The sequence below is a fragment of the Patiria miniata genome, unplaced genomic scaffold, assembly GCF_015706575.1.
Source record: "Patiria miniata isolate m_02_andy unplaced genomic scaffold, ASM1570657v1 HiC_scaffold_23, whole genome shotgun sequence".
In the NCBI taxonomy this organism is placed as follows: Eukaryota; Metazoa; Echinodermata; class Asteroidea; order Valvatida; family Asterinidae; genus Patiria; species Patiria miniata.
Window position 1 is genome coordinate 4,447,924 of NW_024037062.1, and position 11,209 is coordinate 4,459,132.

The window sequence follows — 11,209 nt, forward strand, 5'->3', positions numbered from 1 at the left end:
CGGTGCGAGATGTTTACAATCGGAAGCACGAATTAGCGCATAATTTCCTTAAATAATTTATTCCTTGGACATATTCATTACTTCTCAACTAGCTGGAGTTACCCAGCCCTGAGTTTTATCATTGGGTTGTCATCTAGGGCTGGAGCGAGTTTTTCTCGTAACTTGTAGTATAGGCAAACAATTTTGGAAAATGTTCAATTTTGTCACCGTTACACACTAATTGCAACTGCAACTCACCCCAAACTTGCCTGGAATAACCATTACACAGGTCCTTGAAGTAAAAAACGATCCACGATGAAGATTCAGCCTACAATTGCAGTGAAAACAGGAGGAATAGCCGCTAACCTGACAACCTTGCTGGCATGGCCAGGACCGCAATTGGTTTGTGCACACAAAAAAATTGTGTACAATGAATGGCGGTCGGTTATCAGGCACAGAGCGCTGTCAACTACTCGTTTTTGCCGGCTGCACTGGCTGTTGGCGCATGACGTCACGCGGAAGCGTAACACCCGATGACTGTTTCATGCACAATCGGTTGCGGTTCCAGTACAAAAGCTGTGATGCGAGTGGTAAACCTCATATTAGTGCATGAAACAGTCATCGGGTGTTACGCTTCCGCGTGACGTCATGCGCCAACAGCCAGCGCAGCCGGCAAAAACGAGTAGTTGACAGCGCTCTGTGCCTGATAATCGACCGCTATTCATTTGTACACAAATTTTTTTTGTGCACAAACCAATTGCAGTCCTGGCCATGCCAGCAAGGTTGTCAGGTTAGCGGTTATTCCTCCTGTTTTCACTGCAATTGTAGGCTGAATCTTCATCGTGGATCGTTTTTTACTTCAAGGACCTGTGTAATGGTTATTCCAGGCAAGTTTGGGTTGAGTTGCAGATGCAATTAGTGTGTAACGGGGACAAAATTGAACATTTTCCAAAAATGTTTGCCTATACTACAAGTTACGAGAAAAACTCGCTCCAGCCCTAGATGACAACCCAATGATAAAACTCAGGGCTGGGTAGCCCCACTAGTGTGGCCGCGGTATGCTGCGCTGAACCTAAGGCCACACACCGTGGTCCGCGCACTACTGAGGACGTTTTCATAAAATTTGCAGGGAATTTCTTACATATGGTTGTATTCTACGATGTCCCATCTATCACTTCTGGGATGCTTAGGTGTAATGATGTTCAATTTTCCGAGATATTCTTGAATCTTTCTGGAGCCCATATGCACTCGTGAAACGTCCGGTGATGGCAGCCATTTTGAATGTGACAAGAGATGACCTCAAGCTGTGACGTCGCGTTTATGAAAATTGCTTGTCGAGCGAGGGCGCAAGTTGCAAATGCGACAGCTGTTTCCTGTACTATGCATTTATCGTCTGGGGGCCACGTGCACTGATCTCTATTCAGGATCTACGGCACAGGAAACAGCCGTCGCATTTGCAACTCGCGCCCTCGCTCGACAAGCAATTTGCATAAATGCGACGTCACAGCTTGAGGTCATCTCTTGTCACATTCAAAATGGCTGCCATCACCGGACGTTTCACAAGTGCATATGGGCTCCAGAAAGATTCAAGAATATCTCGGAAAATTGAACATCATTACATTTACACCTAAGCATCCCAGAAGTGATAGATGGGACATCATAGAATACAACCATATGTAAGAAACTGCCTGTAAAATTTATGAAAACTTCGTCCTCAGTAGTGCGCGGTACCACGGTGTGTGGCCTTAGGTTCAGCGCAGCATACCGACGGCCACACTAGTGGGGCTAAGGGCTGGGTAGCCCCATAAATGTGGCCTATTTACTGGACTGCCTCCGTAAACATAGGCCACACATCCACATGTACAAAAATCGTGTCAACGGAGCCAAATTTTGATTTTCACATTTAGGCTTAGTTTGTAGGTTTTTTTTGCTTTAGAAGCATACTCACCCTCTTTACAGGCTAATCAGAAAGTGCTGCCTTTTTCAGATGTCTAATTTTTGTGAAATTTCATGTTGAAATTTTGATACGCAAATGTGTAAAAATGAATCTGGAAATTTCACGAAAAATATACATCTGAAAAAGGCAGCACTTTCTGATTAGCCTATAAAGAGGGTGAGTATGCTTCTATTTAGTTCTAAAGTAAAAAAACCCTACAAACTAAGCCTAAATGTGAAAATCAAAATGTGGCTCCGTCGACACGATTTTTGTACATGTGGATGTGTGGCCTATGTTTACGGAGGCAGTCCAGTAAATAGGCCACATTTATGGGGCTAAGGGCTGGGTAGCCCGACTGCGTCTGGCCCGTACAGTACTATCACAAGCTCTGTAGTACGGCCAGACGCTGAATGCTTCCAAAAAGACTGAATTTTTTTGGCCGCTGATGTAGCGATTTTGCTACATCTTTTGATCGAGATTATCTTTTCATCCAGGACAAAAATTTCCACAGTTAAGGTTCTTAGTCGTAGAGCAACTCATACCTTTTCGAAAAAACGTTCTTTCGTCTCAATATTTTCATCCATCTTGCCAAAAGACGACTTTCAGTCATCATCTTCCACAAATATCGTCCCGAAAATGCTCCCCCATGCGATTTCAAAATGGCGGCCGCGCTGTAAGTCATGAATATGCATAAACAGTCTGTGACGTATGACCTTGTGTTTTTGGGCGTGCGTGCGGCGGCGCCGTACGTACATGTACGTACATGTACATTACTTGTAGACAACCGCCCAGTACGTGCATGCACACCGCCGCGCGGACGTACGTCCAAAAACACGAGGTCATACGTCACAGACTGTTTATGCATATTCATGAGTTACAGCGCGGCCGCCATTTTGAAATCGCATGGGGGAGCATTTTCGGGACGATATTTGTGGAAGATGATGACTGAAAGTCGTCTTTTGGCCAGATGGATGAAAATATTGAGACCAAAGAACATTTTTTCGAAAAGGTATGAGTTGCTCTACAACTAAGAACCTTAACTGTGGAAATTTTTGTCCTGGATGAAAAGATAATCTCGATCAGAAGATGTAGCAAAATCGCTACATCAGCGGCCAAAAAAATTCAGTCTTTTTGGAAGCATTCAGCGTCTGGCCGTACTACAGAGCTTGTGATAGTACTGTACGGCCAGACGCAGTCGGGCTTAGGGCTGGGTAACTCCAGCTACTTCTCAACCATGAATTTGAGTGATTAAGGATACAAGGAATATGTGGACACCAGTTGAGCTTCTTCTATAAGGTAAAAATGTGAGAAAATGCTTTCAAGCCATTTTTCGCTATGACAGGAAAATGTTATATCCTGGACTCCGTCGCGTTGTACACAACGGAGGAGTCCACTGGGCTAGGATTAGGGCCTACCAGTATTTCAGTCACAAATAGCTGGAGTTACCCAGCCCTGAGTTTTATCATTGGGTTGTCATCTAGGGCTGGAGCGCATTTTTCTCAAAACTTGTAGTATTTGCAAAAAAAATTTGGAAAATGTTCAATTTTGTCCCCGTTACACACTAATTGCAACTGCAACTCACCCCAAACTTGCCTGGAATAACCATTACACAGGTCCTTGAAGTAAAAAACGATCCACGATGAAGATTCAGCCTACAATTGCAGTGAAAACAGGAGGAATAACCGCTAACTTGACAACCTTGCTGGATTGACCAGGACCGCTATTGGTTTGTGCACAAAAAAAATTGTGTACAATGAATGGCGGTCGATTAACAGGCACAGAGAGCGATCGCTGTCAACTACTCGTTTTGGCCGGCTAGGCTGCGCTGGCTGTTGGCGCGTGACGTCACGCGGAAGCGTAACACCCGATGACTGTTTCATGCACTAATATAAGGTTTACCACTCGCATCACAGCTTTGGTACTGGAACCGCAACCAATAGTGCATGAAACAGTCATCGGGTGTTACGCTTCCGCGTGACGTCACGCGCCAACAGCCAGCGCAGCCGGCTAAAACGAGTAGTTGACAGCGATCGCTCTCTGTGCCTGTTGATCGACCGCCATTCATTGTACACAATTTTTTTTGTGCACAAACCAATAGCGGTCCTGGTCAATCCAGCAAGGTTGTCAAGTTAGCGGTTATTCCTCCTGTTTTCACTGCAATTGTAGGCTGAATCTTCATCGTGGATCGTTTTTTACTTCAAGGACCTGTGTAATGGTTATTCCAGGCAAGTTTGGGGTGAGTTGCAGTTGCAATTAGTGTGTAACGGGGACAAAATTGAACATTTTCCAAATTTTTTTTGCAAATACTACAAGTTTTGAGAAAAATGCGCTCCAGCCCTAGATGACAACCCAATGATAAAACTCAGGGCTGGGTAACTCCAGCTAAGTCACAAACATGACAAATGGGACTAGGCTAGGTCAGGACGATACTTGATCTACGAAATACCTGTGTCTGGAATTCCACTTTCTGAAACACAAACCACCCAAAAAGTTGCCCTGGTTGATCCATAACTATCGAAAATTGGACCATCGGACAGATATTTTGGGGAAAAATCTGAGCTGTAAGTTCACTTACCACCATCAGTTTTCAGATACTGCACCTCGGCGCGGCCTCGAACGTAGGCCTAGCCAGGGGGACCGTAAGGTCATGGCAAAATTCTGCTAAATGCGCTTCAAAAATCTGTCAGATTTATCAAAAATCTGCCAAATTCCCCAGATTTCTTCGAAATACACTAAAAACCCTTAAAATCACATGCAGGTCTGTAGTACTGACTTAATTAAGGTTTAAATTACATTATTAACAATTTATAGTCACATAAAGATGTTATGAAATTATTACGTAAATTTCAGGCAAAACGCGGTTGCGGCGTGAAGTCCAGCTCCCAGTGAACCTCAGCGCCTAGAATGTACAATTTTTTCACATTTGCTATGGTTTTCTGTAAATAATACCATTTTTGCAGAATTCTGCCAGAAATCTGCCAAAAATATCCATTCTGTCAAATTTTCTGTCAAACTCGTTTTTTAACAACAAATCTGTCAAAGTTAGCTGAAAATCGGCTAAAACGGTCACCCTGGCCTAGCCCTTAGTCACGTCTGTAGCTAGCTAGCCCGCACCAACCTCGTCCCCAGTGCTTACTTTATTTTCAACGTTGTTTCCGACAGAGCAGGTAGTGGTGGGCGCGTACTGCTCGACACCCTGGGGACGAGGTTGAGCCCGCACTGACTCTCCGCTCGTACCTCCCGCCCTGCAAACAGGACGCTGGGATACTCTGATGAGCTTCACAGAATCTTGTGAAGGAAGTGGCATATGACCTATGTATAAAGCATCTGGCTGCAGCTGTTCAAGACCGCAGTTTGACAATGTGCGCAAATGCTATCCGAAAACTTCTCATAGAATTGCGCGCATTCCATACCGGATGTGATTTCTGTGTCATTGCGGACCATGTGGACAAAATTTTGAGCGTCGCATAATGTAATCCGAGCGTTCGTGATTCGAAACGGAGCCTGAGTGAGTGACAGGAATTGTAAATTTACAACACATATAAGTTTTACAGAATTTCCTACATTATTACGCTCTTCAAAGAGAAAAAAACATCTCCTAAACTGGAATAAAAGAGTAATGAATCAGTCTTAACGGCCGTTTCAAACCTTGCAGAGTCATGACCTTGATCATGCGCAGGTCACTAGTCACGCAAAATCCAACCAATCAGAGCGTGAATTCATCAGAGTATCCCAGCTAATTTCACGGCGCTGGTAAGCACACGGTTTTCTGCTAACACTAGCCTCCGTCTATTTCATGGAGACCGTAAGCATAAGCACAGCAAAAGGCACGCTTTACTTCAGAGGACAAATTTGCTTAACTTAGTGACGTAACAATAGAAATCTCCATGCACGCGCGACCGTGAGCACACACACGCCGTGAATTAGTGCTTAAGGTTAGCACATTTTTCTGCTATGCTAAACACAACTTTTCTGCTAACTGTTAAGCAGCGCCGTGAAATTGGGCCCTGTTTGCAGGGCGGGGGGTACGAGCGAAGCACTAGCCTTGTTCAAGGCGGTCTCTCGGCTTTTTGTCGAAGGGAGATAATCGGGCCCTGCACCCACAATCAACGCGGCTACGCGCGTGTACCACCGACCCTTGTCCGTACGAACGGTAAAGCAAGCACACACACGGAGTACGGATACTGTGCGCATGGTGTAATAAGGCATTCATAAATACCTCAGACAGTTTAGCTATTCCTATTGGTCGAGAGCCCGTCACGTGGCCGGTCTTAAACGGATGATAAAGACATGGCTAGCTGGTCTTAAACACTTTTCCAGTGTCACAATAAAATGTGGACTCCTAAAAATCCAGTGCCTCTTACCGTTTCATTGGTTGAACGTTCACAATCCTCATGTAGGCGTGCGCAACACTACAAGCGAGTCAGAATTTTATAGTTCTAAATTCAAAACGCAACGCCCCAGGTGCGTTCTGCGTGACATCGCGCAGAACATGTTACGCGCGCGTCAATCTCCATAAAAGGGTTGTTTACATCTTACTCGCCAGCTGAACACTCCATTATTTTGCTAGAGGGATGTTTCAAAAAGCATGAAGTGAACTTGTTGAACAAAATCGGGATTTTTTGAACGAATTATTTGATATTTTTTTACGGATAAGGTATTTATGAATGGGAATAAATATGTGCTAGGTCGGTATTTACCACTCTGTTTAATACCGCTTTAGAGTCTGGGTGCTGATAATTACCCTCGCCTCCGGCTCGGGTAATTATCAGCACCCAGACTCTAAGCGGTATTAAACGAGTGATAAAAACTTCCGGAGCACACATTTATTCCCTTAGTAAAATGTAGGCCTACTATATTCTGCGTGTGGGTGTATAGTCGTGTTCCCTAACGTGGCGCACTTCGAAGCCTACCCGACTTTCCTCGTGTAGTGTTGCCAAACCTCTTTGTTGACAAACCTCAAATTCATGCAGTAAAACACTAGTACTTTTACCTTATTAATGCTTGCTATTTAACCTCTGTGAACGATTTCAGTTTCATAAAATTTTATCCGAAATTCAAAAACGGTGGCGTCCGGAAATTGGGCACAAATTGGCGGGGTGTTCCCTAACGTGGCGCACTTGAATAAATCTCGGAAAATTCCAATTTAACATTTAAGAATTTCTGTAAACTTGATAAATTCTGATAAACAATTATTATCTCTACTTACATGCCAGCCAGATGTTTGTCTGAAAATTATTTTCTTATTTTTCGGGGCATTTTTAAAGGGTTCACTTTGCACTTGAAAATAAAATCGGAAAATCACGCCAAAATAAATTTTTCTTCAAACTTTGTTACGGGTAAATAAACTCGCGATTTATGAAGAGGAGTGTTGAGAACTTGATGAAATTTCACTTTCTTGGAAATTTTAGTTAAAACTTTTGCTCTAGGTAGGCGCTACAGGCGAAAAATCAAAGTGCGCCACGTTAGGGGCCGCGCCAAGTTAGGGTACATCATCAATACGTACGTACGTGTGGGGGATATACGCGCCGCGTGGCCTGTCGGGTTACGCGGACTAGCTCATGCATGTACATGTACATGTACTTGTACTGTGTGTGCATGGCTGTTGTACGAGTACATGTACGTGTGTGTACGTGCGTACGTACTGTACAAGCATAGCCTTGCTGTATGGTACAAGTTACTTTCTCACTAGCAGCGTACGGGCATCGATATGTGCACGCAATTATGCCTTGCCAAGTTGATTAGGGATTTTGTTATCGGCGAATTTTTTTTATCGGCGAATCGATAAGCTCAACGCCTTGGTCAAGGCTAGCGAAGCACTGACTCTAGCTCTACATATCCATCAATGCTGGGCCGGCCATACGTACATGTACATACCTCGAACGTTGACGTCTACGTACACTGCTGACACACTACCAAGTATCTATGGGCGGCCATTAGGGCAAAAAAGACAATCACAAAATTAAAGTTAAGCAAAAATAAAATAAAATGCAAAAATAATAAACAAAACGTACAATTAACAATGAAAATGTAGGACAACAAAATAAAGAAACCCAAAACAAAATTAAAACGTAAAAAATAAAAAATAACAAATGAAACATTCTTGTTAAATGTACATTTATAAATACCTTAGACAGTTTACGCATTCCTATTGGTCGAAAGTCCGTCACGTGGCCGGTCTTAAACGATGATAAAGACATGGCTTTAATAAGTAATAAGCGTAATAATGTAAAACTTATCTGTGTTGTAAATTTACAATTCCCGTTACTTGCTCAGGCTCCGTTTCGAATCACGAACGGTCGGATTGCATTATGCGACGCTCAAAATTTTGTCCACATGGTCCACCATAAAACAGAAATTACATCTGGTATGGAATGTGCGCATTTCTATGTGAAGTTTTCGGATAGCAATTGGTGCACATTGTCTAACTGCGGACTTGAACAGCTGCAGCCAGATGCTTTATACATAGGTCATAGGCCACTTCCTTCACAAGATTCTGTGACGCTCATCAGAGTATTCGCTCGTACCGTACCCCCCGCCCTGCAGGGCCCCCCGTACGAGCGAACCCAGCGTCCTGTTGGCGTGCAGCGTGGCCGCGCTTTATGTACATAGGCTGTACACGTGCAACTTTTGTGTTTATTGGGAGGGGGCGTAATCGAATCCACTCTGTTACATGTAAAGTCGGATTGGAAGGGGATTTTTTGGGGGGGGGGCAGCCACCATGATCAATTAATTTATTCAGATTGGGCATTTTTTTCTTTTTTGAGAAGTGATTTATAGCTGAGAAAATAGCAAGGATGGACCGATATGTGCAGGCTAATTAAGGGAATAATAAATTTTTATCGTTGGAAAATTCCAAGAAAATTGACAATTTGCCGCCGTGAACTCCGTGAAGTAAAGTTGATTCAAAGGGGACTAAAATTGGGTTTTGGTTTTGTTATCAGCATCAGCAGAACCGTTCCTCATTCTTTTTACTTTTTGGGATAGGAGTCAAATGATCTGAGGACTTAAGGCTCTGCGAACATTTTTGATAGAGAATATTTCTGTTGATTTACACTGGTATGGATACCAGTGTAGTTACATAATTGAGCTGGCCAGAGTGTATTATTTTGTTAGGGTATTTGAATATGTAAAATACGCATTTAGGAAGTTCCGGTTCCGATACAAGGTGGCGACGGTGGGTGGGTTAACTTGTCAACGCATCAACCGCCTGCGGGCCTATTAGGTTAGTGATTCCAAGAGAGCGGGATTTTTTAAAAACCTGTCTCCGGTGTAGGCGACGCAAGGTTTGTTTTACGTACATTTGTGGTTTTTTGGATTCTGCAGGGTGCTTTTTCCGAACTTCATCAGTCACCATAATGTATTCACTCTTTTGCTAATATATTATGCGTTGTATAAAACAGTTTTTGTACTGATCAAAATAGGTGGATTTCAAATTGTTGTCACGAAATCCACGCCTTTCTATGGAGGCCCTTCGTGCCAGGTTTTTAAAGTAAAAAAAAAAATTTGATTGCGAAATAACGCAATAGTTTTGCGAAATAATGCAATAGTACTGCGAAATAACGCAATAGTATTGCAAATTAACGCAATAGTATTATTACTGGTTTATTAAAATCTGTTCATTGCAGCCAAAAGGCTGAATTGTGACAGAGATGAACATTAAAAATGAAAATTACATAATTTATACAATTAATGCATTAAATTAAAGTGTTAAGGATAAAACCAATAAACCATCCAACAGTAAGAGAGAGATTTTAAAAGAACATTACACAGAAAAACAGAACAAGACAAACTTAGCACACAAAAAACCAAGCCAAACTAGTTTACAAACAAGGAACAAAAGCACACACCCAAAAAACAAGAACAAAAACCATACAAGACAAACAAAAGATAAACAAACAAACAAACACCCCAACAGACAGACCATACAAACAGACAGACATCACGACAGACAGACAGACAGACAGACAGACCAACAAACAAACAAACAAACAAACACCCCAACAAACACCCCAATACACAAACACCCCCACAGAACAAGCCAAAACAAAAAACACCCCAACCAACCAAACAAACACAAAACAAAGAACAAAACCAAAGAGGCAAGAGAGAATCAGTAAAAACACACAACCAGGCATAAAAAGGGTTTTTAAAAAACAGGGGCTAGTGAGCAGAACGTTTACAAAAACAGAAAGAGAGAGGCCTACCTTTACATGTTCAAAATGTTGGTAAGGTAAGGAATCGGGCTAGTTTTGTATCGGTTGGTTCTGCACCTGATAGTAGTCAAAGAGTCCGAATTCCTAAGGTTATTATTCCTAGATGGAGGCAACCAGTCCCTATGCTCGGTTGAAGACAATAGCCTAATACCAAAGTTCAGAGAAAGCTGTTCAAGTCTCTCAATGAGGGGCGGAATGTTAAGAATCTCACAAATATCTGAGTACGGTTTAAAATTACAAAAATCACAAGTAAGAATAATTTTGAATGCCTTCCGTTGCATTTTCTCGAGGCACTCTCTCTGGGATTTAGTGAGACCACAAAACCAGGCTGGTGAGGCGTATTCAAAAGTTGGTCTAACATATTGCAAGTACACAGTTCTCAAGTCGTTAACAGGAATGTTACATTGTTTAAGTTGACGTAAACAGTACAGTTTTTTGTTAAATGCTTTACACATGTGATCAACCTGAGTATCCCATTTAAGGTTTTCTTGCACATGGATGCCCAAAAGTTTAACACAGTTTGTTTGATTGATGACGTTATTACCAATGTGAAAACTAGGCACAACAGGTTGGTGTCTTTGAAAGCACGAAATCATGACCTGACATTTTTGGGGATTTAAGTCTCATGTGATTTTTTAATGACCAGGAATGCAGACAATCAAGCTGCTGTTGCATACAGCTTGTTTGGTCATTTTTACGATATGTTTGAACCAACGACATATCGTCTACGTATTTGTAGTGGGAAACCTCAGGGAGCCAGAAACAAAGTCATTTATCATTGCTAAAAAAGCCACCGGCCCTAATTTAGTACCTTGGGGGACTCCAGCATTTGTTAATTCCCAACTAGAAACACTACCATTGTAACGCACAGCTTGACTTCTGTTGGATAAAAAAACTACACACCCACGGAATAATTGAGGTACGAACACCAAGGTTAAGGAATTTTTCAACAACAATCTGATGGTCAACCCTGTCAAAGGCTTTAGAAAAATCAGTTGCCACTATAGCACAGCAGAATGTTGGGGTCTATCGGTTCCCTTAAAAATATCATCTAATAATTTGACTAGACAATGAGTTG

The 11,209-nt window shown here is 42.4% G+C and overlaps 1 protein-coding gene across 1 annotated transcript in view; it reads right to left on the reverse strand.

The window, feature by feature from the left end:
- LOC119731316 (solute carrier organic anion transporter family member 5A1-like) overlaps positions 1–4,583 on the reverse strand; it is a 49,679-nt gene extending 45,096 nt beyond the window's left edge. Inside the window, exon 1 of the mRNA XM_038204466.1 lies at positions 4,491–4,583. The gene's annotated coding sequence lies outside the window, so the exon portion shown is untranslated. The remainder of the gene's footprint in view (positions 1–4,490) is intronic.
- Between the last annotated feature and the right edge of the window lie 6,626 nt (positions 4,584–11,209).